Source organism: Felis catus, chromosome A3, assembly GCF_018350175.1.
Source record: "Felis catus isolate Fca126 chromosome A3, F.catus_Fca126_mat1.0, whole genome shotgun sequence".
Classification (NCBI taxonomy): domain Eukaryota; kingdom Metazoa; phylum Chordata; class Mammalia; order Carnivora; family Felidae; genus Felis; species Felis catus.
In genome coordinates, this window is record NC_058370.1 from 124,822,284 (window position 1) to 124,849,365 (window position 27,082).

Consider the following 27,082-nt stretch of genomic DNA (forward strand, 5'->3'; position numbering starts at 1 on the left):
CCTGAGGCCGAGGCCGCAGGAAACCTGCCTTTCCTGTCCAGCCCTCCTGGCCCCTGTCAGGCACCCTGGATGAAGGCAAGGCGCTCTCACCAGCTCTCGCATGAACCTCTCTTGGGTTGGGTTCCCAACAAACACGATCTTGCCCAATGGGGCCCACTCACTTTTTCCTTCTTCTCTGCCTGGTTCCAAGGAAAATGGTAGACAGTCTCGGGTTTGCAGTCTGGCTCTGGCTCTCCCTAACTGAGGCTTGGGGCAAAGCCATTTATTTTCTCTGAGCCTGATTTTCTCATCTGTAAAACAGAGTGGTGGTTGTGAGAATAATTTGAGAAGATATAGACAAAAACACCTGGCACATTGGGGGCTGTTCGTGGTTGATAGTTCCCACCCCCCACCTCCCAGTCCCCAGAGTCCTGAGCCCTGAGTTTGCCTGTGCCCCCTGGCCTGATCCTGCTAGATGTCACCTTGCCCAAAGCCGGGCCAGACTTCTGAAGCCCTTGCTCTTGGCCCTTTCCGTCCCCAGCGAGCTGCTCCTGTGCGCTCCTTGGGACTTGCCGGGCTACGTCTCACCTCCCAGCCTCATGCTGGCGTTGAACCTGCTTGAACGGGGCGGCCCTTCCCCTGGGCGCATCTTTCTTGTTCCTTCAGGCCCCTCTCTTCCTGGCTGAACCAAACCTTATCAGGGCACCCTTCTGAGATGGCGGCTCCCTGTTACTGACTGGGGAGTGTCTGTCCTGTGCACCAGCCAGTCCCTGGGGCTTATGGGAGCGCCCCATCCACACCTGTGCTGGAAATCTGCTGCTTCACACCTGACCTGGCTTTGATCAACCTGACCGCAATGTCCTGCCCTCTGAGGGCTTCAGGACAATAATGCCAGCATGGTCATGCCTCCTATCAGCTGGGGTTTGAAGGGTTTCATGCCCAAGATTGCCAATAAACCCTCCCAACAACATCCAGATAAGTATTACTATTCTTACTCACAGAGGAGGAAACTGAGGCCCAGAGAGGTTAAGTGACTTTCCTGAGGTCACTCAGCTAGAAAGTGGTCAATCAGGGATTTGACCCTAAAGTCCATGCACTTTCCACTGAAGGGAGCACTTCCTGGCAGGGGGAAGGAAAGGGTGTGGAGCTATCTCAGGGGCAGTCATGGGCAGGGGCTCTTCCCCTGGGGTCTGGCTATGCTGTCAAAAATAGACGGCAGCACCTCTAGCCTTGGAGGTTCATCTTCAGAAGTCCCCTCATCTTTGGGGCTTTAGTGTCTGAGGGAGACTTCCCTCCACAACTTCCCATGGTGAGGAGCCCCTCCTCCCACCCGCCAAAGCCTATCAGCCTGCCTGCCTCTCTGCCTGACTCCCCTTGCCCCAGCCCCCTGTTCTGGTTCCACCCCATGCAAAGGGGACTAAAGGTGGGATGGGAGGCTCCCAAGTCAGGTTATTTTATGGGCTCAGGGGCTGCCTGCCAAGGCCCAGGATGTGGCAGAAATACTTCATGGCTTCTATCTAGGAGTTTGCAAACAGATCTGGATTCATATAGTGGCTCCAACATTTCTTAGCATGACACAATGAGAAATTTATTTCGCCTCTCTGAGCCTCTGTTTTCTCATCTGCAAAATGGGTGAATGCAAGGATTAAATACTGAAAAGAAAAGAATAGGATTAAATACTGAGGAGAGAAGATGGCATTTGGTATTGTGCTCGGCATACAGTAAACGCTCAATAAATGGTGGTAGTTATTATTAACATTCCTCTGGATTTGGATATTCTGGGTGAAGTCATCTACTTGGCACTTTAAGAAGCTTCTGGATTTCCTCTCTGTTTGGAGATTTCACAGTTCAGGGGGGCTGAGATCAAGGGCCATTCACTAGATAGGGGAACATGCTGTGGGATCAGAAAAGCCCTCAGTGGGTTGAGCATCTGTAGGGACAAGAGAGACAGTGAAATCATAGTCAGTGGCAGTAGCCCATCTCCTCCAGGGGCCTGAGCCCTGCCCCCTCCTCCATCCCTCTGCTCACTTGCAGCCTTACCCCCTGGCTCCAGTGAGCAGGACGGTCTCAGCAGCATGAGCCTTGAGGATGTGATGAAGGCAGTCTCTGCTCTGTGGTGGTTGTGGAAGGCCTCCCTGCCTCTCATTGCTCAGACCAGAAGGGGCAGGACCCAAGACACAGCAAGACCGGGAGGGAGGAGGGCCTTGGATGCTAGGGTTGGGAGGAGGCTGGGCTTTATGCAGCAGGGTCTGGGAGCTAAGGTGAGAGACCAGAAGGAAGCCAGCAGCTGGCTGGGTGAGGGAGCCATGGGGTAGGAGGTCTTTCCCCAGTCCTACAGCTTGTGCTCCATATCTTTGGAACCACCATAACAGGGCTGCTAGACAGGATTGTGGCTGGTTACCAAGCCCGCCTGGAGGTTGGACATAGGTCCCCTGGGAGCCAGGCCCCAGCACAATTGTGCTCTCCAGCAGGAAAGCTCTCAACTGGTTTGACTTGATTTCCAGAGCTCCCCGGCTTGGGGCTGGGACCTCAGAGAGAGGGGCTGGAGAAGACAGAGCTTTTGTCTGCATTAAAAAAAAATGGTAAGGGGAGGATTTAAGAGCTGTCTACTGGTGGACAAAGTCAAGGGCCTGCAAGATTTCCAGCAAATGGACCCATCCCAGAGGTGGCCAGGCATTCCCACTCACATGCCCTGGCGGCTGTGCTGGTCACAGCATGGATACAAATTACATGTTATTAGAACAGTCCGGATGATGAAGTCACTGCAGCTCTAATCCTATTTATTTCAATGACAGCTTTGGCAGAGCAGTAAATCTTGCTGCCAACCCTGTCTCTTGTGGCCGGTTCCCCGAAGGAGCTACTGTCAGACGTGACTACAGGGAGGGGTCCTTGTCGGAGCCATAATTCATATTACCTTTTTCCTTCAAATGGAAAATTCTTCCAGGAAAGGCTGCCATGAGGTGTACTGTATTTTTAAAAGATGGCCCCTATGATATATGCCACCTTACATGCTCATTTTGACACCCCTCCTGACAAGTAGAGGTATATGTCCCCTTTCCTTGAATTTGGTTGGGATTTGATGACTGCTTTGATGAGCAGAAGTCACTATGTGACTTCCAAAGCTAGGTCAGAAAAATGCCATACACTTCCACCCTATTTTCTTGGAGCTCTTGCTCTTGGAACCCAGCAGCCATGCTGTAGGCAGCCCAGGTCACTTGGAGAGGCCACATGTGGGTGTTCTGGCCAGCAGCTCCCACTAGGTCCTAGCTGACCACCAGCATCAGCCAGACCAGCCATGTGAGCGAAGAGATGGTCCAGATGACTGGCCAGCCAGCATCTGACTGCAATTTCATGAAGAACCCTAAGTGAGAACCACCAGGATGAGAGCCCAGCCAGCCCCCAGAACTGGGACACATGATAATAAAATGATTGTACAGTTCACTCTCGAATAAGGCTGGGATTAGAGGCGCTGACACCCTGTGAAGTTGAAAATATGTAGGGGTGCCTGGGTGGCTCAGTCGGTTGAGCGTCCAACTTCGGCTCAGGTCATAATCTCGCGGTCTGTGAGTTCGAGCCCTGCGTTGGGCTCTGTGCTGACAGCTCAGAGCCTGGAGCCTGTTTCAGATTCTGTGTCTCCCTCTCTCTCTGCCCTTCCCCCACTCATGGTCTGTCTCTCTCTGTCAAAAATAAGATAAACATTAAAAAAAATTTTTTTTAAAAAAGAAAGTATGTAAAGGTTTGACTCCCCCCAAACTTAACTACTAATAGCTTACTGTTGACCAGAAGCCTTACCAATAACATAACGGGTTGATTAACACATATTGCGTATGTTGTATGTATCACACAAGAAAGGAAGCTAGAGAAAAGGAAATGTTATTGAGAAAATCATAAGAGAAAATACATGAACAGTATTATACTGTATTTATTGGAAGAATCGGTGTATAAGTGGACCCGTGCTATTCAAGTCCGTGTTGTTCAAAGGTCAAGTGTTTTAAGCCACTAAGATTTGAGGGGATTGGTTACAGAGCAATAGGTCACCAGAACACTCACGGGTGATGATAAGGGACAACCTTTGCCTCTCAGGCTTCTCTGCTATGGGAAAACGCAAGTACACTCCTCCCTCCCAAACTTTCCTTCTTAGATTCTAGAACTTTGTCATATCTGGGTGATTCAATCTTTCAAAGCAGGACTTGAGAGCGGGAATTCCAGTTTTCAAAAGCAGGAAGACTACTCTCTGACTCACCTTCCCAAGGAAGTTATTCTCTCGGGCATTTCGACTAAGAGAGGCAGTTACGATGTCCTGGAAAGATCATGACTCAAATGTCAGGTAGACCCAGTCTTCGTCTGTTCAGGATGACAGAACAAAATACCAGAGGCTGGGTGCTATAAACAATAAACACGTATTTCTCACAGCTCTGAAGGCTGGAAGTCCCAGATCATGATGCAGGTAGGTCTGGTATCTGATGAGAGCCCACCTTCTGGTTCATAGCCAGTGCCTTCTGGCTGTAACCTCACGTGGCAGCAGGGAGACTGGTTCTCTGGGGTCTCTTGCATAAGGGCACCAATCCCAATCGTGTGGGCTCTGCCCTCACGACCTAAGAATTCCCTCCAAGGTCCCACCTCCTAATATCCTACACTGGGGGGCACACAAACATTCAGACCATAGCACCCAGGTACAAATTCCAATTCTGCCACCTCCTGGCACTCTGTCCTCAAGTCAGTCACTTTACTTTGTGCTTCAGGATCCTCAGCTGCAAAATAGGAAGGCCGATACCTACCTTACTGGATCAGTATGTCAGTTCGAGATTCTTTATAACCAGTCTTGCTCTGAAAAAGGATTTGAGACAGACGATGGAGATGATGTACGTAAACTGTCTTGCATTAGCAATAACTCATATTTGTCAAATGCTAAATGCCGGGCACAGTTTTAAGCACTTTGCCCATATCGACTTATTTGATAGTTATAACAATCCAGTGACTGAAATATTACTGTTGTGTGTATTTTACAGATGGGGAGCCCCAGGCACAGAGAGACTAAGTAACTCTCCCAAGGATGCAGTTAGTAGGTAGTGGAGCAGGACTTTGTACCCAGGAAATTTGACCTTAGGGCCCACTATGCCATACTGTCTCTTGGTAAATGGTTAACTCTGGGTCAGAGGCCCTGCTGGCACGAATGTCTGGCACATCCCCTTCCTGAAAGACCCTTCTGAAGAGGTCCAGGGCTTGGACCAAAGTGATACCAGTGGTGGGATGCCTGATCCCGAGATGTGCTAGCGTGGGAGACACAGTAAGGGTGAAAATCACGTCGAGGGCCCCCCAACTGCTGTGGGGGAGAGTGACAACCAGAACACAAAGAAACAGCTAAGAGGACATTTTGCAACATCAGGACAGTAACATCCATCTAGAGACCTCGGGGGCTGAGTCATCCGGGAGAGAGGCAGCCACGGGGAAGCCACTGAGACTTGCCCTTTTACTTCAGCCAGGGGACCCTCGAGTGAGTCACCTACCCTCGCCCCTCAAGTGGTGATACATTGTGCACTGTCCTGAATGAGAGTAGGTGCACAAAGTGCTCCATCACCAGAAATGGAAGCTGCCACTTTGCTTTCTAGCTAGCAGGGGATGGAATCCTTTAAGCTTCCTTACAAAAAATATAACTGTTTTGCAGGGAAACGAACTAAAAACGAATAAGGTGTTTCCTGAACTTCTTAAACAGCCATTCGAGCACCATTTAACTTTTCTTCGTGATTCAGGGTTAATCATTATGAACATCATTTCTATACTGAGATGTAACGTGACACTGGGTCAGAGGGCACTGCTTTGCCTAGGTGTGGCTCTGTGCCTTGAGCCGGATGGCCCCAGGCTGCGGGGCTTGAGTATAGATGATCAGTCTCATCCCTCACTAAGGCTGCCAGCTGTCACTTCTCAGTGCCATCAGGATGTCAGCCCAGAGCAGTTTAACGATACTTTGATTTGTTACTCCTAATCTGTTGTGCATTTACTAACCAGATGCCTGCATTAGTTAGAAATGTTCATAAAAGCAGGGATTCCTGAGTATGAATCATGGATTTCAACAGCTCCAGGTGGGGGAGGTGTTACTGTCACTGGTGACCTGTCACTGACCCTCTTTTATTTAGTTTTAAAATTCTTGTTTTTTCCACAGAACTGTTTCTCTTCCTTCTAGCAATGGGTGTTTATTGTCACTCACAGTAACTTCAGGGCCACTACTGCTTCTATAATACCCCGCCCCCATGCAACCTTGACTCGCCTCCTGACAAGCATTTTCTAAGTGCCCCTGGACGGCCAGTGCCTGGGCAGGCACTCCGCAGGGGGCACCGCTAGGGCAGCCCAAGCCATGGCCCTGCCTTCTGGGAGCTGACTCAGGAGGCCAGGTCAACACACAGGAGCCGTTAGGGAACACACAGGAAGGCCAGAAGCAGGGTAGAGGCTGGCAGGCTGTAGCCCCATGTGGCCAGTATATTAGTGCAATAGGTAGTCAGGAAGGCTGCCAGGAGTTTCAGGAAAGGCTATGGGGAGACCAGCGGTGACACATGCTGGATGGCTAATGCTAATTCTCAGGTTCCAAAGAATGCTGGCAGGTAGGAGGTGCAGGCCTCCCAGGATCCCCTAAGAGAAATGAGGCATGGCTAGTTTGGGAAGTATGGTTGGAGCCCTTCAGGATTATTGGCCGATGGAAAAACTGTGGGCCTTCCTTCAAAAGATTTGGGGTTGGGGCTGGGGTGAGGAGAACACCAGGAAACAAAGAGCAAGAAGGGAGGGTGCAGACAGGTCAGAGTCCAGGCTGGGAGAGCCCCAGTGTGAAGGTGGCATAGGGGCTAGGAGGGGGGCAGGCAGTATCTGCCCACTGGGGAAGGGTGCCCGAGCTCTCCAGCATCCCTGGGAGGCCGGCCAGGCGGAGCTCAGACAGAGCTAGTTCAAAGCCCAAGGGAGCCTGCCGACTGGTTCTCCGGGGTTCTGGCTATGGTGTTGTGTCTCTCCGGCCTGTTGTAATAGGCGATCATCAAAGTGAAATGGAGACCGGAAGCCTCACATTTGACCACCTTGAAGTTGGTTTCAGGCGATATTAACTGAGAACACACAAAATCTCTCCCCCACACACCCCTTGCACACACAAAACAAAAGAAGGTTTTCAGATTTACTAGGGGTCCGGAGCTCACTTGCACACGCGCGGGAAGGGCCGGCAGGCCGTTGTTCCCCACTCCCCACACCAGCAAAGCAGGTTGGTTTGAGGGCAGAGATGTCCCAGGAAATACGGTATGAAACGTCCCAAGAAAGGCCCTTGGAAGGGTTTCAGAGGTGCAGAGGTGCCTTGTGGGCCCCCTGACTTTGTTGGCAGTCAGATAATCATGCCCATCCCGAGGCTGGCCTTGCCCGGACATGCCCGGCTCCCAGCCCCGCAGAGCTCTGAGGGCCTACCAGACACGTACCACACTTGCGGGGCAGGGTCCCGGCAGGGGTTCGGCCCTTTGCTCCAGAGACCTTAGGAGTGGAAGCAGGGGCGGCTGTGCCGGCACTGCACCCCTCACGCCCTTCACCTTCTCCTAAATCCTCTGGGTAGACCGTCGCACTTCCACTTTGTTCGGATGAGGCCACCCAGGCCCCGAATGGTGCAGCCATTCCTCCAGGGTCACACGGTTGCGAAGTGGCTAAGCACCGACCCACTGCTGCTTTCAGGCCCCACATGACACGGAGAGGCGGCCCGGGGTGGCATGGTGGGGACACGAATCTCAACAGTTTGGAAATACACAGAAACTCCTGTGTTCCACGAGGCGACAAGATATAAAGGCCTCTGGTCATCCCACGCGTCCCCAGCTGGGCGCCATACAGGGAAGGCCCCTCCCCAGGGTCTCCGCGCGTTCCAGGTTCCCTGCCCGCCAAGCCGGCCCCTTCCCAGAGGGAGGCGCCCCGGTGGCGGAAGCGCCGAGAATTCCGCGGGCGCGGGTGCGCGGCCGGCCGGGGCCCCCACCGCGCGGCCGGAACGGGAACTGCGGCAGCGCGTCGCTCGCTCGCCCGCCCGCCCGCCCCCTACCCGATCCTGCGAGGCCTTTCCACCTAGGCACAGGCCTGGCCTTCGCGGAGCATCACCGGCTGCAGCGAATCCGGCTTCCTTCCCGCGACAGCCCGCAGTCAAGTGTCAGAATGGGCAGCACAGTGACGGATGCCAAATAGGAGCAGTGACAGGAGAGGAATGTTTGGAGAATGACACCAGAGATCCGGAAAGATCCATCCCTCTGGGACAGGAGCCTTACACAGAGAGAGAAGAGAAGAATTCGGGCAAAGGTTGGAGGAGTGAGGCCCCAGGATCCAAGGCAGAGACACCTGCGGGGGAGTTGGGCGGGGGGGGGGGGGGGGGGGGGGATGGAGGGGACTTCGGCACCCCACTGAGGAACTGGGACTTTTCTTGGAGATTGTTTCTCAAGGGAAAGTGGGGTGGCACCCCTGCTTCCAGAGGCATTTGATGATGCGCAAGGAAATCCAGAAGTCATGAAATAAACGTGACTTAGCTTTCTTGAGTTTGCAGGAGAGCACATAAATAATGGATATTTTACGGAACCTGTAATGCAAAATCCCCATGCACTTAAAGCTGAAATAGACTTCCATTCTGTTTGACTGTGGCGGGCTACTTCAGGATGTGTCCTCAGGCCCGGGGACACCATTCTGCCCACTGTGCCCTGACAGCGTGTCTGTGCAAGTGCAGGCAAAGCCCTGGGAAGTCTTGGGGAGAGAGGGGGTTGGGAAGGCTTTCTCGGCAGGAGAGGAGGTCAAGTGGCATTTCACAAAGCTCACCCCTGCTGCGCCAGTAGGGGGAACGGATGGCCGCAGGGGCCTGGGGCCAGAAAGAGTCCTCAGGTCTGATTCCCTGGAGAGCATCTCCGTGCTTTGCAAAAATTATCTCTAAGTCCTACCACAACTGGAAAGGGGGATTCTATTCGTTTTACAGTTTTACGGAGGAAGAAACTAAAGCTGAGAAGGACAAAGAGACCTTCCCAAGGTCATGCAGCTAGTAAGTGGCTGTCTCAGAACCACACCAGCCAGACTCCAGAAATCCCGTTGCCCAGGCCCAAAGTGTCACTACTGACCATCTCCTCCTCCCTGGAAATCTCAGTCAACACTGTCATGGGGTCAACCTCAGAGGTGAGGAATGCTGTGAACACACCCCAAAATCTTGTGCCTAATGTGTCCCCTTTGGTAGTTCTTCAGTTTTCTGAAGTCCCCATCACTAGAGATTTCTCTGAGGAGGAAGGTATGGCAGGCCACTGTCTACTATGTGAAAAGAGTGATCATTAAATCTGGGAAGGCTCAGGGTTTGAGGAGGTGGCCAGGAACTTCAGAGGGAGCAGAGAGCAGAGTGCCCGTGCCCGTGCCTGAGCCCTCTGAGCAATGCTTCTGGGTGGCAAGGGTTGGCTCAGGGACAGTTCTGTTTCTAGGAATAAGCAAGAAATCCTTCTCAACTTTCTTGTTTTAGAGGAAAGAGTGTCCCCTGCTTCTGCTCAGTGTCCAGGAGTATCCCGAACAGAAGGTAGGGCCCTCTGACAATGTCAGCCACCAGACCAGGCTCCAAGAAGTGGCCAAGCTCCAAGAGGATGGGTGAAAAACACTCTGAAAAGTGCTCAACCAACCGCTGATGACTCCCCGGAAGGCTTGCCTTCCTGCCTGGGTTGGGCCTTTGGGTCAGGATCTCACCAGGCACAGTGACCATTTGGGGACATTTCCTCTTGTCTCCTGTATACAGATCATCGTGGGGGCATGCGCCCCGCCCATCTCAGGGCTATGTGTTCTTTGGCTAGCAAAGAAAGGGGAACCCAAACATCAAAACTGGCCATTAATAAAAATGTTATGTTGTAGACTTGTACCAAGGCCCTGGCTCAAGTGTTCATATTATTTTTTTCCAATGTTTATTTATTTTGAGAGAGAGAGAGCGCGCGTGCACATGACCATGCACCCACTCAAGGGAGGGGCAGAAGGAGAGGGAAAGAGAGAATTCCAAGCAGGGTCCCCGCCGCCAGGATGGAGCTTGACATGGGGCTGGATCCCACGAACCGTGAGATCATGACCTCAGCTGAAGTCAGGAATCTGATGCTTAACTGACTGAGCCACCCAGGCTCCCCTCATGTGTCCATATTCTTAATTCAGCAGTTCTCATAGCTCTCTGGGGCCCATTGGGAATCCCTAAGACCCTTTCAGGAGGTCCTGAGGTCAAACATATTTTCACAAAAACACTAAGATGTTATTTGTCTTTTTCAGTCTTATCCTTGCACGAGTGTGCAGGGGAGTTCTCCAGAGCCCGTATGACATGTGACATAGCAAGAAATGAAACGCAGAAGCAAATATAAGAACCTAGCTCTCTTCTGCTGAGCCATCGTTTGCAAAAGTGCAAAACACCCTTTTTACTAACTTATTTGTTTTAAAAATCTAGTTTTCATTAAAATGTGTTAATATGGGTTTATTGTTGCTATTTAAAAAAAATTTTTTTAATGTTTATTTATTTTTGAGAGAGGGAGACAGAGCATGAGTGGGGGAGGGGCAGAGAGAGAGGGAGACAGAATCCAAAGCAGGCTCCAGGCCCTGAGCTGTCAGCACAGAGTCCATCACGGGGCTTGAACTCACAAGCTGCGAGATCATGACCTGAGCTGAAACTGGATGCTCAACTGACTGAGCCACCCAGGCGCCCCTATTGTCGCCATTTTAAGTGAAGTAATGCATAGTTTTAAAATTCTCAGCTTTACTTTCTAATACAGTATAGATCAAGAATTACAACCCACGCCAACACCCTGGATCCTTAATCATTTCTAAGAGCGTAAAGTTGTATAGAGTGTAAAGGGACAAAACGTTCAGTCTGGCTGGAGACACTCTCACACAAGCCTGGATGCTGCTGTCTCCACCCGCAGGGGCCGGCCACAGCCTGGCGTTTCTCCTCAGGGCACACAAGGTGGACCCACTGGCCAGAAACAAGGAGAAAACCCAGGCGGGTGACCGTTGCAGGGATGATGTTGCTGCCTCCAAGAGCCAGTTGACATTACACTGTAGTAACACAGGGGGGCGCCCTTACCAATCAGCAGAGCTGGATGCCAGGATTACCAATAGGAGTTTTACTGACCGATTTAAACAAATTTAGTCTGTCAGCGATGATGTAATGTTTACCTCTCTTGTGTTTCCCTTGCTCAGTGTGTGCTCCAGTAAATTTGCACGGCGTTCTTGTTTATCAGCTCTGCACTGGTAAATGGTGCTCTGGCCCCTCACGAGAGCCTCAGGAAGGCATGACGTCATGCACGGGACGCTGAGCCTCCTGAAGCGGCCACTGAAACTCCAGCCTCCCATGGAGTCCTGGTAAGGATAGAGGGATACTTTTACTCTACAGAGCTCCCATAGAAGCCACAGTGCTATGGCAGCCACCACCAGTCAGGACTGACATTGGACACAGCTGAGGTCATCCCAGTTACCACAGTCTGTGGATCAGTGCATGAGGTTGCCTCCTCACCAGGCCATGGGATCCTGAGATCCTGATCCTTGTCAAGATCTCCTACAGGACCGGCACCACTGCGCCTCGCCCCCACTGGACTTGTTGAAACTCAGCTTTTGGCATCAGGGCCAATGTGGAATTGTCCCAAGAGATCCAGAAATCCAAACCCTGGCCTGAGGGTTAGGACTCAGTGAGGATAACTGAATATGACTTTGTCCTGCCCTCAGGACCAAGATGATCCTCCTTCCCCCGCCGGACAGGCCAACAAGCTTCCCCGAAGATGCTTCCCACTGACTGGCCAATCCCAACATCCCCCTCACAACTCTGTCCCTCTGCCTCTAGGTGCTTACCCTCATTACAAGGCAAGCTGAGTCAGATTTCTTAGGAAGAGTTGAGGGGAAAATTCACTGAGATATTAATATGCATTCTCCCAGTATTTTCTTCTCCCCCTTGAAGGTACCCAAGCCCTTGGTAGAGTCTTGCCTGAGGTAACTTTGCAAAGCAGGCCTGATGGGTCTTTAATAAAAGCTCAAACTCACAGATGTCCTGCAGGGGGCATCTTTGAGAGTAGCACTGAAGAGAGATTTTTTTTTTCCCCTAGGTTTGAGGAAGACCACCATGAGACATGTGAACAAAGGACAGGCTCCATGGTGCACCTGGACCTTCTGGACCCTCCACTCTGGGGCTTCCAGCTGTGCCAGATATCCCTGAACCAGGAATGTTGCACAGAAAGCACAGAGCCACCTGACTCTAAGGGTCCATGCCAGGCTGCTTCAGTCAGTAGGTGTCCAAGTGGTAAAGAGGCGGGCCTAGTGACTACGTCAGAAGGAAGCTCCAGAAGTTTCCACACGGTTCTAGTAGGGGTGTGAGAGCACTTGGGGTAGATTAAAGTTGATTTGGAAGAATTAAAGGTCTATGAGTCAGTAGAGCCATTCAAACCAATGTATGTCTCAGGGCTTACTGGAGTTGAGTATACATGGGTTGGGCTCTGAGTGGAGAGGACCTTTGTTCCTAGAGTGGCCATGTCCAAGAGGATGGCCAGGCCAGACCAGATGCTGGGTGCCCAGAGGTGGAAAGGGAAAGAAATTACCATGAATGGTTTAAACTAATGAGATTCATCTCTTGAGGATGGGAAGGGGTCCTTGTGTTCATGGCTGCCTGATATCTGACCAAGAAAGGTGGACAGAGAAGGCTGTTGGGTAGGAAGCTACTAGTGTCTGCTCATACCCGCTTCCATGTGTTCTACCTTGAGTATTTCTGAAGCCTGTTGTATATTGCCGTTTAATCTGAAAGGAAGAGAGGAAGCAAAGACCCACCTGATGTTTCTGAGTATCAAAGTTACCTCAGGAGGAGGGAGGCGCATGGCTATCCTTAAGCCAGGGGCTGATGTGTGTTGTGGCCTGCCCGCCTCACTGGTGAGAAGGGCCCAGAAATCTTTCTGCCTGGGGGACAGAGAAGCCTTCTGGGAAAGCATTCAAACTTAAGCCAAAGTATGTCCTTGAGAAGAGATCACAGACACAAGTCTGAATTAGTTAGAATGCCCCAGCCCTCAGACGGGAGCAACAACGGAAGGTCAGCAGAGTGCCGTCACTCCATTTTATCCCCTTCCCAGCACCCCCATGTCCTCAACAGTTAAATTAATCCCTTCGTTAAAAAAAAATTGAGCTTATAAAACATGGCTTCACCTTAGTTCTGAGTGACTGAGACTTCGGCTGGGAAACCATGGGGCAAAATGAGGCACTTTTCCTGGAGTCTTGTGCTTTTGAGGATCCCAGAGAACACAGCGCACCGGGGCCCCTCATGGAGAGCCCTGCTTACCATCGACGGTGTCCTGCAGCGGTGGCCATCCATCCAGCAATGTCAGGGGCCCCTGGCAACTGTGGCTGAGCCCACTGGGGTCTGACAACATAGCCCGAGTGGGTAATGGTGGTCACTCCAAGTACCTTTGTCTAGACTCACTCCCCAGGTAATTTTAGCCTGTTCTTGGCTTGCACGTACAGCACCTTTGTGAGAATTAGAAATAGGAGCCCTGTCTGGATGGAAGAATTATGAAAAGGCAGCTCTCCCCTGGTGTGTAGCAAGACTTGACAAGTGGGTCTAAGGCTGCATTTCAGCCTTTCTCCAAAGCCAGGCATTTCTGGACATTTTAACATTTTTAAAATCCAGAAAAGTATAAAGAGGAAAATAGAAATCACCCATAATCTCAATATTTCAACCCTCAGAAAACTTAATGTGGAGAGAAGTTGGATCCAGAGGGTCCTTTAAGGCCCTTCCTTTGGATGATGACGTTGAGTCTTGCTGGCCAAACCAGGGCCTGTGCTGGATGCCAGGTCTCGCTGCTCCCTCGCCAGCCTGGGGCCCTGGCCATGGTGATATACAGGCTGTGCTGAACAACACTCTTGTTTTCTCCACAGCCTTGACCCGGGAATTCGGTTTCTCTTCATAGGATTCCAGGTGTTGCGTTCCTGGGACTCACGGCCCTCTGGAAAACCATTCATTGACTCGTTCTCATTTGAGAATATTTCTGGAGCATCTTCTCTGCCCCATTCTTACTCTGGAGAAAAAAAAAAGTCACAGTTGAGTCCCTCCCCCTCTGCCGCTGTGGGCCGGCTGCTCTGACTCTTGGCAGCTGTCAGCTGTCCCTGTGCTCAGAGCCTTGTCTCCCTTTGGCCTCTCATCCCAAGATACTCAGCTGCATGCCAAAGATCTGCTCTCTGGTGAGTCCCTCTAGTAGCCATTCTCGGTACAGGGCCCCGAACATTCCTTCACTTGGGTCGACCTTTGGCAACATCCTTTATACTGTCTCGGGACCAGGCCCTGCCATGATCTGAAAGGTCCCAGCAGAGTTGCGTTCGGGTGGTTGAGTCAGCTGAGCTTCCAACTCTAGATTTCTGCTCAGGTCATGATTTCACGGTCGTGGGATCGAGCCCCAGGTCATACGCTGACAGTGTGGTGCCTACTTTGGATTCTCTCTCTCTTTGCCCCTCCCCCCCCTCATTCTCTCTCTCCCTCCCTCTCTCTCTCTGTCTCAAAATAAAGGAATAAACATTAAAAAAAAAAAAAAAAAAAGTCCCAGCGGATGGCAGAAAGATCGCAGTGGAAAGAAGGGAAGTGTCAGACAAAACTCCAAGGAGGAGGTAGATTTGAAGGACTGAGGTTCTCAAGAGGTAGAAACTGCAGGCGGATATTTTAGGTACAGGTGGCAGCTGAGCAGAGCAGATGGACCCTCGGGACATGCCAGGGTAGCCTGCCACCGTGTTTCTACACATGTAAACTTCGCGTGCATGCTAATGTCATACACCTGCACGCTCACATCTGTGTACAAGGGTTCTTCCTGAGGCTGGGTCCGAAGAGCTTTAACAGGCAATTGGTTCTGACACCAGAGGTGAGAGCTTCAGTTAGCCTTTAGGGCAGACCCTTTCTTCTCTCCTTCCTTCCTCCCTTCCTTCCTTTTTTCCTTTCTTCCTTCTTCTCTCCCTCCCTTTTTCCCTTCACCATCAAAAAGGACCCTTGAGTCCCACGAATATAAGATGACATTATTCTTGGGGAAAACCATCAAGTTATTAACTCATAAGGGATTGTATATGGATGTGTCTGAACTTTGTCACCAAGGCTGCTGGCAGTGTGTGTGGGTGGGGTGGGGGGGGCACAGAAGGAATGGAGGGGACAACGGAAGTGCATAGGATTTGTGACAGCATTATCCCTCCACTGGTGTTCATTCCCGAGGAGATGGGTGTTGATGACATAGAAAATAGGAGGACGCTGCACCAGATGTTCTGTGAGTTTTTAAAAAAGATTTTCCTTCAGGAATGTGAAAATTATTTTTTTTAATGTTTATTGATTTATTTAGAGAGAGAGAGAGAGAGAGAGAGAGAGTGCACAAGCAGGGGAGGGGCAGAGAGAGAGGGAGAGAGAGAATCCCAAGCGGGCTCTGCATTGTCAGTGCAGAGCCCGATGCGAGGGATCAATCCCATGAACCCTGAGATCATGACCTGATCCAAAATCAAGAGTTGGATGCTTGGGGCACCTGGGTGGCTCAGTTGGTTAAGCATCTGACTTCGGCTCAGGTCATGATCTTGAGGTCCATGAGTTCGAGCCCCACATTGGGTTCTGTGCTGACAGCTGGGAGCCTGGAGCCTGCTTCAGATTGTGCCTCCGTCTCTCTGCCCCTCCTCTGCTCTCTCTCTCTCTCTCTCTCTCTCTCTCTCTGTCTCTGTCTCTGAAAAATAAATAAATGTTAAAAAAATAAAAAATAAAGAGTCGGATGCTTAACTGACTGAGTCACTCAGGCGTCCCAGGAGTATGAAAATTCTGAATGCATTAACACGGCATACATGTTAACAGATCATTACATAGCATTGTGGGTTTTTTGCTTTAAAAAAATTTTTTTTGGGGCGCCTGGGTGGCGCAGTCGGTTAAGCGTCCGACTTCAGCCAGGTCACGATCTTGCGGTCCGTGAGTTCGAGCCCCGCGTCAGGCTCTGGGCTGATGGCTCAGAGCCTGGAGCCTGCTTCTGATTCTGTGTCTCCCTCTCTCTCTGCCCCTCCCCCGTTCATGCTCTGTCTCTCTCTGTCCCCAAAATAAATAAACGTTGAAAAAAAAAATTTTTTTTTTAATTTTTTTTAGTTTGTTTATTTACTTTAAGAGAAAGTGAGCACAAGCAGGGGAGGAACAGAAAGAAGGAGAGACAGAATCCCAAGCAGGCTTGACGCCATCAGCGCACAGCCCCATGCGGAGCTCGAACTAGCGAACTGTGAGATCATGACCTAAGCCGAAATCAGGAGTCACTTAATTGACTGAGCCTCCCAGGCGCCCCTATGTAGCGCTGTTGTGAAGCAAAAGGACTGTTTCTTAAAAATAAGAATATTATAATAGTGGCATCATCAGCAAGCATAAATTAATAGTTGATGTGTTTAAATATATATTGTCAGTAAATGATATACACTTCGTGCCTCCCCGGGCTATTCCTCTGGCATGTGCATGTGGTCACATCTGATAACCCCAAGTGGAGACGGGCTCTCAGGGTGCACACCATGAGCAGAGGGGGCTGCAGTGAACACCAAAACACAACGTTCCCTGTACTACGTAAAAGACTTCACAGACTCCTTAAAACTCATCCAGGGACACCAAGTTCAGAACAGCAAAAACTAGAGGAAACTCTCTCCCATGGAAGAAACACCACAAATCATTTGAATCAAGTCCTTACAAGACAAACATGAAAAAGATGTTTGGCGATCTTGATTTTAATTTAAAAATTAAACTTCATATTAAAAAGGCAATCTTATTTGACTGCTATTGTGTGTGTCCTAGGGGAAGTGGTACACAGAGCAGGGGTTTAAACAGCCATCAGAAAAGTCCTGACTCTACCAGGATGGGACCCGTGTGACACTTCCAGCTTCCCTGACCCCATGTGACACTTCCAGTTGCAGTAAGAATTTCTGTCACCAGAGTCAATGCGGCAAAGATTTGCTGAAGGAAAAAATGTAAACAAACCCAGATCATCTGATTCCAAAGCCTGTGTTTTGGGTTGTTATTGTTGTGTGTGTGTGTGTGTGTGTGTGTGTGTGTGTGTGTGTTTTCATTATACCACAAGTACCAAATGAGGCAGATCTTTAGTTATTTAATAACTATAATTAAATTGTTGAATTATAATAAAAGGATGTAATTTTAAAAGAAAATCATTGTGTTTGCATTCCCAGCACTGTGCTGAAGGGAAAGCTTAGAAAAAGAACCCTGTACTCTGCTCGGGGAAACGAGAGACAGAGGCAAGACAGCAAGTGGGAACAAGGACAAGGCTGCCGGTCATGAGAAAGAACCCTCTCTGCACGTCCAAGTCCTGGCCAGGAGCCCTTGATGGCTTCCTGGCACAGACCGTGGTTGAGCACCAAGTGTGTCCTTTCCCCTTACCAGGCCTGAGGGTTCTTGTTGTGCCCACCAGGGGATGAGAACAGATTCCCCAAGAGCACTTTCCAGGGCTAAATGTTGCAGGATTTTTTTTTCACCTCAACACCCGGATTCGTCCTCTTGCCGCTGGAAGAATGAGGAGAGGGACACACAGTGAGCAGCAGGCAAAGTTTATTAGAGTATAAGAAGGGAAGAATAGTAAGAAAGCTCTCTTTCCGTAGAGGGGACGTTCGAAGGTGAATACTGGGGACTATAGGCAAGGGTCCTTGTTTTATAATGTTCTGGTGGACCCCCCTTCCCTTCCCCCTCTTTCCTTTTCAGGTCCTACGCTCATTGGCTGGATAACTCTAGATGCTGGGTTGTCTATTCCTGATTGGCCGGTTTCCATTGTATGAGGGGTGGTCTATGGCCATATCATTCCTTGTGGATTATACATTTTATGGTCTACTATTTACTTTTAGTCAGGTAGACAAATTCCTGAGGGGAACCTGAGGGGGAGTAGGTGGTGTCTCTTACGTTCCTAAGAGGGGCCTTCCTCCCGAGGGGGTTTGCTGTCGTTAAAGGCTCCCAGCATTATTTCAAAATATGTTTTTTTCCCCCACCCAGAGACCTCAGGTCCTAATCTTTCCCTCTCTGCCTGTTTTACCCTATCTTTCCCTATCATATAGATTGCATGACTGCCCAAGGGAATAGCATAAGCAAGAGCCCTGAGGCTGGATGGAGCCACAGTGAATTTCTTGTTCACCCAGGAGCCCTGCCTGCTGGGAGGATCAGATGGCAAAGACTTCTTGGAAGGAGTTTGAACTTGGCCCTGTAGACAGTCGGAGTCATTGTAGGTCCAATATGAAGCAGGTAGTAATACATTTAATCCAAACCATTGAAGTCTCAGTGAGGAGAGGGGAGCCTTCCTCCATCTTCCATCTTCTCAGCCTCTGCCCCAGCCCAGCACAGGGCAGGGCTCACAAATGTCCACGGAGTGTGAGTTCAGCTGCACGAACATGTGACAAAGTTCACAGACCTGGCAATTCGAGGGCTTCTGTGCACTGAGTTTCTCAGAGAGAGCTTGTGGAGGGGCCGGGTTTGGGCCTCTGATGGCCCCTGGGGCTGAGTGTAAAATACAGCAGAGTTAACGGGATCATTTGGTGGTATTTCTCCGCTATCGATACCCCTCCCATCCTCTGGTGCGTGTGTGCCGGGAGATCAACACAAGCTTTATCTGTTCCTTATGGGACCCAGCACTGGGAGGTAGGGCAGGCCCAGGGGCTTCCCACCAGATGGCAGACAGGCCCACCCACAGCCCTGAGGCACCTTCTACTAGGGAGGGCTAGGATTTGTCCCCGGGGCCACAATCTGGCAGACCAGTCTGATCTTGGCTGGTTTCTCCTGGGCCACAGCCCACTCACCAGCTCCGGGGTTTTGAGGTGGACTGTAGAAGGGGTGGGGGTGAAGAAGCCCTCTTAGGCAGCTCAGAAGTACAGCTCAGGCACCCTTATCCCTACGTGGGAGTGGGGCTTCTGAGGACCCTGGGTCTGCCGCTGGGATCGGCCGACTTCTGGTTTGACGTCAGACTGGGTGTGGGCTCCAGTCACAGACCACCCAGCACAGGCCTCATCTGGGCTTTGCAAAATAAACAGTTTGCAACACCTGGCCACACAGAGGCCGGACCCCCTCCCGGACTCAGGCCTCCAGGGGTCCCACGACTGAAATCCAGTGCTTGGAGCCAGGCCAGGCCAGGCCAGAGGTAAACCAGACAAGGGAGGATCAGAGCCACCGCACAGATCTAACAGCTTGTTGCTCTGCCGTGGGGACACAAGCCACAGACCCACCCCACCCACATCCCAGATGCCATTCTGCAGAGAGGCAGGAGGAGGGGAGAGGAAGCCTGGGTAACATCATCTGGAGGAATAATCGAAGCTACTGTACCGGAAGAAGTCTCTGGAATGGACTAAAGGCATTTTGCTTCTATTTCTGCTCAGTGGACAGTAAAGATTGGATCTACCCTTTACAAAGTTGAAACAGCTGTTTTCTCTGCAAGGCTCTGTTGTGGTGTAGACAGCAGCCAACGGTGCTTCGAGGACACTCTTGAGGCTGACATCCAGCACCGCCTGCTTCTCCATCTGTCATGAAGCAGACATGAACCGTGACACGGAGACCTTCGGAGTTTCCCTGTTCCATTGTTTTAGCGATAAGCTATCTCCCTATGGCCACAGGTCAGGGGCTGAGGACCTGGGCTCAGGACGTGCTTGGAGGTGGCGATAGCTCTGGGGACAAGGCAGTTGTGTGTCGCTATGGAGCTGCTGGAGAGCTGGAGAGGTTCCCACTGACCACGGCCGAAACCCTCCCACTCCCAAACCTCTCCCTGAGTGCATGATCCTGGACCCATTTAGGTGTCGGGCAGAGTCTCTGAGAGGCGCATTTCGTCTCTTTTTCAAGGATGGAGGGCCCCTCACACAGCCACCTGGGCTTGTTTTAGGGAGGACCTTGGAGATCATGGGGTGTATCCCTCCTCCCGTCAGCTGGTGAGCTCCCCCACTCAGCAGTGGCTTCTCCTCCAAACCTCCATTCGCTTGCACTTGCGGTGCTGGTTCTATTCCATTTGCCCCCCCTTCTTAGCCCTGACTGCCCTGAGGGGCTGACATATGGACTGCATCGCTCTTGTGAAGCTTTCTGGCTTCCATTTGGGTTTGGCCAATGGGAGGCCCCAGAAAAGATGGGAGGGCAGGAGAGAGAGAGGGCTAGGTTTCCACCCCCATCTCTACACACACTCACACACACACACTCACACACACACACACACACACACACACCCGCCACCCACACACATCCTCCCCTGGTAACACGGTTCCCTCCCCTTGGTCCCTTCAACCTGGCACCTCACACTTCCTCTGATGCGGTTTCCAGGGTGCTGGGACGTCCCTCTGGCCCCCTTAACTCTGCTCACACCTCTGACCACAGTCCAGTCCTTTAATCTTTTCAGTGAAACCTTGTGAGCTCCTGCCAGGAAGACAACCCCAGAGAGTTCCTCACTGCTCAGCCAACACACTAGATTCCCCAGGGCCTCTGATGGTTCTGGGAAAGTCCCGGGCTAAAAACTGGGTCTCAGCTGTTGGGCAATGATGATGCTTTCTGTTGCATTTCTCAGATTCCACTCCTTCCCCCAGCCCCTCACCTCGGGTGGTTTGGAATAGTCTGATTATCCGAGAAGAATTGGGGGTTGCTGCCTGGGCCTGTCTGGGCCTAGCGGTCACCTTTACTTTAGAACAAGACTCTGCTAGTCACTGGGTGCCTCGGCAATACCATGGCAACCTTTCTAGGAGACAGACCCACTGGACCTATCCTAGGACCCTGGAGAGACATGGCACCACCGTGACCACCATCAGCACCGCTACCTCGGGGACATGACTAGAACAGCACTGGGGTCAAATCTGGGTCACATGTTGCAGAGGCTGGGGTGAACTGGGCCCCAGAACAACCAAGGGAACCCTACACCCTGGGGTCCTGCAAACGGGAAGCTGAGAGTCTGCTCACTTTCCATCTGACAAGGTTATTCTAGACCCAGCTCAGTTCTCAGACGTCTGTGAGGTCTTAGTCCCTTAGCAGAATGAATCATGGATCATGCTCCCTAGGGGTTAGGGGACATCACATTGTGTGAGCTAGTGAGCTGATTCTCGTCCTCCCACCCAATGCCATCCCCAACAAGAATGGGAGCTCTTCAAGGACAGACCTGGTCTCATTCACTGCTCCATGCCAGTCGAATGAAAGAATGAGGGAATGAATAGTTTCCTCTTACTAGACTAGAACTTAAGCCATGTATTTTACTAGCCTTGTAAGGTGACAGAAGGTAGTCACTCTAGTCGTGAGCACAGCACAACATACAGAGCTGTTGAATCGCTGTGCTGCACCCGAGACTGATGTAACATTGTGTGCCAACTACACTTCATTTGGAAAAAAAAACATCATGAATAGGTCGGATCAGGCAAGTCAACATTTTATAGGTAGTCACTGAGTATGGATTACAAAACATGTCTCAGTGGCTCCGTTGGTTAAGTGTCTGACCCTTGGTTTTGGCTCTGGTCATGATCTCACAGTCTGTGGGATAGAGCCCCATGTCTTGTTCCGTGCTGACAGTGTGGAGCCTGCTTGGGATTCTCTCTCTCCTTCTCTCCCTCTCTTTCTTTCTGCCCCTACCCTGCTCGCTCTCTCTCTCTCTCTCTCAAAATAAACAAACTTAAAAAAAAAAAAAAACATGTTTCAAATTTAATTTGCCTGGGGCGAGGGAACCAAAAACATCCTAGGATTTTCAGTGATTGGGAAATATGTTCACTTCACAGCATCTCCTTTGCTGAGTCTAATTAAATAGGCGGAAGAAGCCCTTAGCCTCAAGTCAGGAAGCCTCGGCTGTGAGCCAGGCTTCACGGCTTCAGCACTTGGCTCTCCCCATCTGCGGGAAATAAATGCAATCATGATGTACAGAACCCGTGAAGCTGGAGCGCCTGCTCCCATGGGGAACCTTGGCGAGGACAGCAGTCCAACTCTGTGAGTCCTAATGTCACAAACCCCACAGGGGCTGCATGCTGGAAAGGAGTGGGGGGTCCCCCAGGAACGCCTTTGACGAAACAGCAGATGGACTGCTTGGACTTGCTTAGTGGAGTCATGGGCAGCTCTGAATTTGGAGAGGGAGGATTTGGGGAGGGTGCTGGAGCTATCTGGTTTGCGAAACAAAAAGAGGAGGTTCTGGAGGCAGAGAGGCAGAAGGAAAGAGGAGCTGTTCTAGGGACAAGAACTCAGGGCAAGAACAGATTTATCTTTTCTGAGAGAGCACAGAATATCATCTCCTCTTCCCCAGGAGACCCTCAGCACATCTACCCTGCACACCAGTGCCTTGAAACCGGATATGTGACCCAAGGGGCTCTGGGGATAAGCTGAGACTGGTCACTGGGCAGATGAAGAACATGGCTGTCCCCAAAGGCCTAGTCACACTGGACTGCCCAGGGCTGGGCTGATTTGGCAAGGAGTAGAGCAGGCAGGTACAGCCCTCCCTCCACATATTCAAAGCTTGGCCCACTGGCCTCCTCCTCTCTGGAGTGTGGCTACAGGGTAGGGGGTCGGATCTTGAGTTTCCTTGTAGACACTTGGACTGGAGTTCTGCTCCAGGTACAGGAATGAGGTGCAGGATTGAGACCTAACACATATTCCTCCCTGGGTGCATATAGGTGGTAGAAGTTGCAATAGAAACAGAAGCCAGTTTCAGAAAAAAAAAAAAAAATAGAGGTAATCCAAGGTTAAGTTTTGTGGCTCTAGGAGAAGAGAGGGTGAAGAAATGGGCTCATAATGGTTTAGTAAGCCAGACTATTGCTGATCTGAGCTGCAAGAAAATGGTTAATAGTATAGACTTAACTTCCGTAGGACCTGAGGAAAGACTCCTGACACTTGAATATATATCTACAATATTTGCTCTCCTGGGAATGGTCTTATCTCAAATCAAACAATGAAGTCACACAGCGTGGGGCCAACACAGAAGGGGTTATTCTGTATCACTATCACTCTCTGTGCTCCCATTTTCTGCTAGGGATGGACAGAACCACCTCTCCGACTGTTTAACGTGCCTTTGTGATTTCTGTTCATCTGGATTATTCCTTCCTTGTGAGTGCTAAATGCTCAAGGAATTAAGAGGAGCCAGTGTGCCAGGGAAACATGAAAACTGACATTTACTGAATGCCTTCTGTGTGGCAGGAACCTTGCTGGGTAATTTGCACACACTCCGTGTATTGCTTGAGAAGACGGTGTCTTGTCTACTGTTGAGTGCAAGGTTCTATGTATCAAGAACTGTAAAGGGTCTGATGTTTTATCCTACTTGCAACATAGTGACTTAGCCTGGTACAGTTTCAGAGCTGCTGACAGAAGACACGAGCCTTTGGGATCAGAAGCAATGGACTTTATCACCACGCAGCATGTAGTATGAGCTCCCTGGCTCCTTGCCCCTCATGCCCCACAAGGGTGATATGGAGGGGCCCAGGTGGATGCCGGGCATGCAGTGGGTTTCTTTCACAGCCAAGGATCCCCAGACTTAGGAAGCCCCAGTGTTTTACAATGGGCTGCAAGTACAAGTACCAAACCTGCTCAAATTTTGCTCTGAAGGGAAAAAGGTATCTATACGATACTGGACAACGAACAAATTTCTCTTCTGTTCCAGAGGGAGACACGGTCTGGATATTCCAAGGCTGTTCACTACATAAGCATCCTCGAACAGATATCCAGAGCAAAGGCTGAACTCACAAGATCTGCAGAAGCAAGAGAGACCAATGGAGAATTGTCTCCTGATACTATGTGTATTAAATCACACTGGTTATTTTTTTCAAATCTTTCTAATTTTGTGTATGTGTGTGCTTGACATATCAACGCTACTTGATGGAGGTATGTCAAATTTGTTAACTTCTCCTTGTAAGTCTTTCATTTTTGCTATATATATTTTGAAAATATATAATTTTTTTTCACTATTTAAGTAAGTGCTCTACAGGTTTAGAATTGTTATAATTTCCTGGGAGAATTGAACCTTTTGCTTTTATTTTGTGATCCTCCTTCCTCCTAGTAACGTTTTTGTCTTAAAAATATAGCTTGTCTGACATCGACTTTCTTTTGGTTACTATTCCCCTGATCTATCCATTTCCTATTCTCTGATTTTCAATGTTTTCATTCCCTTATTTCTAGGTGTAGCTCATGGAAAGAGCACATAGCCGAATTTTTTACCCAAGCTGATAATCACGATCTTTTAAATGACAAATCAGGAGCAATTAAATCTATTGCACATTGGATACATTTGGACCTGTGTTTAACTCTCTTACTTTGTGCTATATGCCCCATTGTTCTGTTTTTCTCCCTGTCTCCTGTCTTACCTCTGATGGGATTTTTACATGTGCAGTACAGAGATTAGAAAGAAAATTCCGGGTGCCTGGGTGGCTCAGTCAGTTATGCGTCTGACTTTAGCTCATGTCATGATCTTGTGAGATTCTCGTGGTTTCAAGCCCCGCATCAGGCTCTGTGCTGACAGCTCAGAGCCTGGAGCCTGCTTCAGATTCTGTCTCTGTTTCTCTCACTCTGCCCCTCCCATGCTCTCACACTATCGCTCTCTCTTTCTCTTTCAAATATAAACTAACATTTAAAAAAAAAAGAAAAGAAAAGAAAAGAAAATGCCAAAGGATTGCAGTAGAGGGAACTAGGCTAGAATGTTTGTCAAGAAGAAGAAAACAATACTTATTTTAATAAAACCCAACACCAAGCAGGCTAAATGACTGGTTTCCATTTGATCAAAATGAGTGTTAGTCTCAAAAAATGTAATCTGTGTATTCACTGTTTTTCTTTGTAAACTAAGAAAAAGAAAAGGGAAAATTTAGGTTACAAAAACTTAGCCAGTCAGGCAACAGCTCTTTATTGAGCTTTCTGTAAAGCTCTGAGCCAAAATCTGGGAACTTCCAAGTGAAAGGGGAGGCAGGTGATAGACAAGGCCACTGACATGGTAATTTCTGCATGTGATAAATACAGCAGCAAATTAGAGAGAATGATATTAGAGAGAGGGACTGGGGTCAGAGTAGAGGAAGCTACTTGAAGGGGATGGTGCCAGATGGTTTTTCCGAGCTGGGATCTGGGGGAGGGTGGAGGCGGCCTTGGGAAGGCTCAGGAGACAGTGGTAAAGTCCAGGCGCAGGAACAAGAGGAAACAGGTTGAGACTTAGGAATAAAGCTGGCCTGTTGATGGCAGAATGGTGACAGGGTGGCTAACGGAAGGGATGAGGCCAAAAGCGGTCCCAGGGCAGAACGGGATGAAGAGGGAGGGAGGTGAGATCCAGGTTATGAGGGGCTTGGAGGCCTTGGTAAGGAATTTGGATTTGAATAAGGGATGCAACATGATTTGACTTTTTTTTTTGATGTTTATTTATTTTGAGAGAGGGGGTGGGGGAGGGGCAGAGAGGAGAGAGATATTCCCAAGTAGACTCCATGCTGTCAGCACAGAGCCTGACAAGAGGCTCAGTCTTACAAACTGTAAGATCGTGACCTGAGCCAAAATCAAGAGTCAGACACTTACCTGACTAAGCCACCCAGGCACTCCTGATTTTTTTTTTTTTTAATTTACCATTTTGTAGAATGAACAACTCATCCCAGATTGCCTTTCAGTACCCAAAGTCCCACATTCTGGGAGACCCCTCTGGCCTGGGCAAACTGGGACGACCCTAAGTGTATCATGGGTATGAATCTTCATCCACGTTCAGGTCTTCGGGAAACGTTACTGTATTTCGAATAGCTCAGCCTAAATCTGCTGGAAGCCCCTTCCTTCCTGACAGGTCATTATTGAGACCCCTTCCCCTTTCAGGAGCACAAGGGAATCACTGGGCACTCAGAAAACTGGCCAAGGACCTCTAGTTATCTTGGTTACAGCAGATACCCTAACTGTTCAAGACAAGGATGGTCCCCTCGATGACTCTGTGCCCCAGCCATGGGTAAAGATCCCCTTCATTGGCACCCCAGGCTGCTAAGCTGTCTGATCTAGTTCCTTCCTTCCTAGAGTCTTGGCTGGGCTCCTCACGTCTCTCAGGAACCATACACCTCTCTCCCTTCCCGCTCTGGAAACGTCTCATGTGTGTGGCTCTGCTCCTGGATCCATAGTCAGACGCGTTATCCATTGCGCAACTGGTCTGCTCCTGGATCCAGACACACTCTCTCTCCCCACAGCCTCCAGGGCATCTAGCAAAAAGCCATCTCTGATCCAGCCTCCTGCAAATACAGACACTGGCTGCTTTACAGCCTTTCTGTACTTTCAGAATCATAGAATTATAAAGTCTGCCTGCCTGCTTGAAAAATGAAATGGCGGTTGGGGGCGGCGAGAGAGTGAAACAAAGAAAAGAAATTTATAGAGAGAACTTTTCAATCCATTTTCTGCCACAGGGGAAAGCAGAGAGACTAATGAGGACGTTATTGCATATTCCAGCTGACAGAGGGGCAGCTTGACCGGCGTGATGGCAGTGGAGGCGAAGAGAAGGGGACACTTGGAAAACCTATCTTGGAGGTGGGATCCAGAGCACGTGCTAGTGGAGGTGGGAGATAAGCAGACCAGGCGCGCAGGACCACGCGCTGAGTAGTCACTTGGGCTTGAGCGTTTGGTGTAAATAACTTCTGTTCAATTTGGAGATGAGGGGCACGTGCCCACACACCAGACAAGAATGTCTGGCAGGCACTGTGTTTCTGCCTCCAGTGGGGAAGCTCTGGCAGAAGGTATATTATTGGGCTGTCCATCTGAGGGACAGCTCTGTCACATGAGCCGCCACTGGCAGTTTCATATCTTGGAAACTCTAAGAGGCCCTGGTTATATTTGTCTTTTAGAATGAGGCACCAGACACATATAATGCAAGACTGTGAAGATACAAGCTGTACGTTTCTCAAAAATGCACAAAAATGTGCTTAAACGTCTTGAAAGAGTTCAAGAAATAGATAAGATTTGGGGCACCTGGGTGGCTCAGTCGGTTGAGCGTTTGACTTCGGCTTAGGTCATAATCTTACGGCCTGTGAGTTCGAACCCCGCGTCGGGCTCTGTGCTGACAGCTCAGAGCCTGCAGCCTGCTTTGGATTCTGTGTCTCCCTCTCTCTCTGCCCCTCCCCTGCTCATGCTCTGTCTCTCTCTCTGTCAAAAATATATAAAAATTAAAAAAAAAAAAAAGACCTTGAAGAAAAG

The 27,082-nt window shown here is 50.0% G+C and overlaps 1 long non-coding RNA gene across 8 annotated transcripts in view; it reads left to right on the forward strand.

The window, feature by feature from the left end:
* Nucleotides 1-21,491, forward strand: part of LOC102900104 — a 72,979-nt gene extending 51,488 nt beyond the window's left edge. For 2 of the 8 annotated variants that reach the window (XR_006595933.1, XR_006595935.1), the window contains exons 3-5: nucleotides 11,164-11,325; nucleotides 12,060-12,238; nucleotides 13,873-15,331. This is a non-coding gene — a long non-coding RNA (uncharacterized LOC102900104). Of the gene's footprint in view, nucleotides 1-8,020; nucleotides 8,278-8,374; nucleotides 9,133-11,163; nucleotides 11,326-12,059; nucleotides 12,239-13,872; nucleotides 15,332-18,030 lie in introns of those variants that run through there. The other 6 variants (XR_006595931.1, XR_006595930.1, XR_006595929.1 and 3 more) reach the window with 6 other exon arrangements.
* Nucleotides 21,492-27,082: the final 5,591 nt, after the last annotated feature.